This window comes from Gossypium hirsutum, chromosome A01 (genome assembly GCF_007990345.1).
Source record: "Gossypium hirsutum isolate 1008001.06 chromosome A01, Gossypium_hirsutum_v2.1, whole genome shotgun sequence".
Lineage (NCBI taxonomy): Eukaryota > Viridiplantae > Streptophyta > Magnoliopsida > Malvales > Malvaceae > Gossypium > Gossypium hirsutum.
In genome coordinates, this window is record NC_053424.1 from 37,860,831 (window position 1) to 37,865,789 (window position 4,959).

Consider the following 4,959-nt stretch of genomic DNA (forward strand, 5'->3'; position numbering starts at 1 on the left):
AAAATTTTACTTTCACCTAGCTCGGTCCAAAACAATGGTGTACGGCATTTACGACCGTACAAAGCCTCGAAAGGTGCCATCTTAATACTTGATTGAAACTATTATTGTAAACGAATTCAATCAAAGGTAAATACCGTTCCCATGAACCACTGAACTCGAGGATGCAACATCTCAACATATCCTCAAGTATCTAAATTATCCGCTCAGATTGACCATCGGTTTGGGGATGAAAGCAGTGCTAAAATGCAGCTTGGTACCCAAAGCTTCTTGCAATTTCCTCCAAAATCGCGAGGTGAATCTCGGATCTCTATCCGACACGATAGAAATAGGTACCCCGTGTAATCTCACAATCTGAGAAACGTACAATTCAACTAGTCTATCCAATGAAAAATCCATACACACGGGGATAAAGTGAGCCGACTTAGTCAGTCTATCAACAACAACCCAAATCGCATCCTTCTTACTTGTTGACAATGGCAGTCCGGACACAAAGTCCATTGTGACTCAATCCCATTTCCACTCGGGTATCATGATCGGCTGAAGTAATCCTGAAGGCACTTGATGTTCCGCTTTCACTTGTTGACATATTAAACATCTCGAAACAAAGTCGGAGATGTCTCGTTTCATACCATGCCACCAAAACCAACGTTTCAAATCATTGTACATTTCGTACTCCCCGGGTGACTTGACATTCGGCTACAATGGGCTTCGTTCAGAATCATCGAAATGAGTTCCGAACTCCTTGGAATACACAAACGACTTCTGAACCTCAAACAATCATCATCATCAATTTGAAACTCCGATTCCTTGTTCGGAGCACACTCAGCCCGTTTTGCAACCAATTCATCATCAACTTTCTGGGCTTCACGAATTTGATGAATCAATAATGGTTTGGCTTTTAATTCAGCTATTAACACATTGTCGGGTAGAACAGACAAGTGCACATTCATCGCTCGTAAAGTAAACAATGATTTCTGGCTTAAGGCGTCCGCAACCATATTAGCCTTTCCCGGGTGGTAATCAATGACAAGCTCGTAATCTTTCAACAACTCAAGCCAACGTCTTTGTCGCAGATTTAAGTCTCTTTGAGTCATCAAATTTTTGAGACTTTTGTGATCCAAAATACATGGCACTTCTCACCAAATAAGTAATGTCGCCATATTTTTAAAGCAAATACGATGGCAGCTAGTTCAAGATCATGGGTCAGATAATTTTCTCATGTGGCTTTAATTGTCTCGACGCATAGGCCACCACTCGACCTTCTTGCATCATACACAACCCAACCAAGTAGGGATGCTCACTATAAATGACAAACTCTTTGCCTGATTCAGGTTGCACTAAATTGGAGCTTCAGTCAAATAATTTTTAGTTGATCAAACTTTTCTGACATTTATCCGTCCATTCGAACTTAACATCCTTTTGAAGTAGCTTCGTCATTGGTGTGGCTATCATCGAGAAACCTTTGACAAATCGTCGGTAATAACCGGCGAGTCCTAGGAAGCTCCGAACTTCGGTAATATTTCTTGGAGGCTTCCAGTTAAGTATGGCTGAAATTTTGCTCGGGTCAGCTCGAATACCCGATGCGGATACCACATGACCCAAGAAGCTAACCTCTCTTAACCAGAACTCACACTTACTGAACTTAGCATATAACTGCTTATCCCGCAAAATTTGCAACACTAGCCTCAGATGCTCAACATGTTCGGTCTCATCTCTTGAATAGACCAAGATGTCATCAATGAACACAACTACGAACCGATCCAAATATGGTCTGAAGATCCGATTCATCAAATCCATAAATACCGCAGGGGCATTTGTGAGCCCAAACGGCATCACTAAGAACTCGTAGTGACCATATCCCGTTCTGAAAGCAGTTTTGGGTATGTCTGAATCTCGAATTCGCAACTGATAATAGCCCGATCTCAAATCTATTTTTGAGAACATTGAGGCTCCCTTCAGTTGGTCGAACAAATCATCGATACGCGGTAACGGATATTTGTTCTTTATCGTCACTTTATTCAGTTGACGATAGTCAATGCACAACCTCATGGTTCCGTCCTTCTTTTTCACGAACAATACTGGTGCACCCCAAGGTGAGAAACTTGGTCGAGCAAAACCTCTATCCGTCAATTCTTGCAACTGAGCTTTCAACTCTTTTAACTCGGTTGGTGCCATACGATACGGAGCTATCGAAATCGGCGTAGTCCCAGGTACAAGCTCAATACCAAACTCTACCTCCCGAACAGGTGGTAAACCCGGTAATCCTTCAGGAAAAACATCCGGGTATTCACAAACCACCGGCACAGATTCGGGTTTCTTGTCTAATTCTTTGTCATCCAGTACATACGCAAGGTATGCTTCGCACCCTTTTCTTACATATTTCTGGGCCAACATTGCTGATATTACAGCTGGCATCCCCTCCAAGTCCGTAGACTCAACTCGGATTACTTCGTTATTTGCGCACCTCAAATCAATAGTCTTCCTTTTGCAATTCACAACCGCATCATGCGCGGTCAACCAATCCAAACCAAGAATAACATCAAATTCATCAAACGGCAAAAGCATCAAGTCCGCCGGAAAACAGGAACCTCGAATTTCTAGGGACATTTCTTACACACTTTGTCGACAAGCACGTAACGACCCAAGGGATTTGACACTCGAATTATGAACTCAGTAGACTCAATAGGTAAAGTCTTACTGGATGCTAAGGTTTCACATATGTAAGAATGAGTAGAACCGGGGTCAATCAAAGCAATTACATTAGTATCAAAGAGAGTAAAAGTACCGGTAATAACATCAGGCGAAGAAGCATCCTCGCGGGCACGTATAGCATAAGCTCTAGCAGGCGCACGAGCCTCGGATCTGGTCGTAGCATCTCTAGATCCTCTCTGACCACCACCAGCATTGCCCGTATTTCCAGATGGTCTACCTCGAGCAGTGGTAGCACCCGGTTTCCCACTCTGATTTACATTCTGTTCAGACAACCTCGGGCAATCTTTAATGAAGTGGTCAACCGATCCGCACTTGTAACAGGAGCGGTCAGGGAATCTAGAACTCCCCGAATGCCATTTACCACAATATCGACATTTCGTTCTGTCTCGACGTTCATTCCCAACACTGGCGACCGAAGTGCCTTGTGTACCCACAGGGGGTCGATCACGATCTCATCTAAAAAGGCCCGAAGTGCCTCTCGACCAGCCCACATCATCTCAAAATTTCTTCGATGCCTGTTGAAGAGACTTTCCCGAAGATCTTTTACGAAACTCTCCAGTTCCCTCATCGACTTTTTGTTTTTCTTTTCTAAGCTCTTCGGCTTTACAAGCTCGCTCGACAAGTACTACGAACTCTCGTATTTCAAGAACGCCAACGAACATTTTTATATCTTCATTCAGCCCATCCTCGAAGCGTTTACACATAATAGCCTCGGACGAAACACATTCCCGAGCGTATCTACTAAGTCTAACAAATTTTCGCTCGTAATCAGTAACTGACATGGAACCTTACTTAAGCTCAAGAAATTCCTTCCGTTTTTGATCAACAAATCTCTGACTGATATACTTTTTCCGAAACTCAGTTTGGAAAAACTCCCAAGATACTTGCTCTCGGGGCACAACAGAAGTCAGAGTACTCCACCAATAATAGGCAGAATCACGTAGCAAGAAGATAGTACACTTTAGGCATTCATCGGGTGTACAAGATAGCTCATCGAGTACCCGGATAGTGTTGTCCAACCAAAATTCAGCTTGCTCGGCATCGTCGCTATCCGTAGCTTTAAATTCAGTAGCCCCATGTTTTCAGATTCTGTCAACTGGGGCTTATTTGACCTTATTTGGTCAGTTACCAGAGGTATTGTAGGTGCGGGGTGGTATTAGTTGGGAATGGAGGTTGTGGGACAGCCGTATTAGTTCGAATGTATTGGTTGAACCAATCATTCATCACGCTATAGAAAGCTTGTCTAGCTTCATCATTCGGGTTACTAGCATTAGGTTGAGAGTCCGCCGGCGCTAACCCTTGTGCGGGAGCAGGCGCTACACTCTCAAGATCATCAGCTACCTCTCGGTTGGGATCGGGATCCATTACTATAAATAAACACATTTACAATTGTCAGAAATCACCACACTATCAAGCAATCACATAAAATGGCATGTATAGCTAGACGCAACGCATTACGGTAGTCTTAGAGTCGACTAAACCGTAGCTCTGATACCAATCAAATGTAACACCCCGAACCCGAGACCGACACCGGAGTCGAACACGAGGTGTTAACAGACTTTAAACCCCTTATAAAAAATATTTCCCAGACACTGCCAATCTGCGTACTAGTCGCTTTAAAAATCATATCTTGAGTTTCACAACTCGAAAATCAGTTTCGTGATTTTTCCCTGAAACTAGACTCATATGCACATCTACATAGTTTTTTCTAGAATTTTTGGTCGGGCCAATTAGTACAGTTTATTAGTCAAAGTCTCCCATGTTACAGGGATCGAATACCCTGACCTTTGCGCATTACGACTTGGATATCTCCTTGTACAGAGCTCCAATACAGATGCCTTTTGTTTCTATAGAAATTAGACTCATAGAGGAATCTATACATATATGGTATGACTCCTAATTATCTCTGGTTAATTTATAATGAATTTCCAAAGTCGGAACAGGGAATCCAGAAACCGTTCTGGCCCTGTCTCACGAGAACCTGAATATCTCTTAACATACTGTCCGTATGATTGTTTCGTTACTTTCCTATGAAAGTAGATTAATCAAGGTTTGTTTACATAATTTATTCACTATTTAATTCCATTCCTACTATTTTTAGTGATTTTCCAAATCTACATCACTGCTGCTGTCAGCATCTGCCTTTAAGGTAGACTTTACCTATTTCATGGTTTCCATGATTCAACTAGCCCTTTTTGCATAAATAGCACAATTTATGAAAGTGATTAACCATCCCCGTGGCCAATC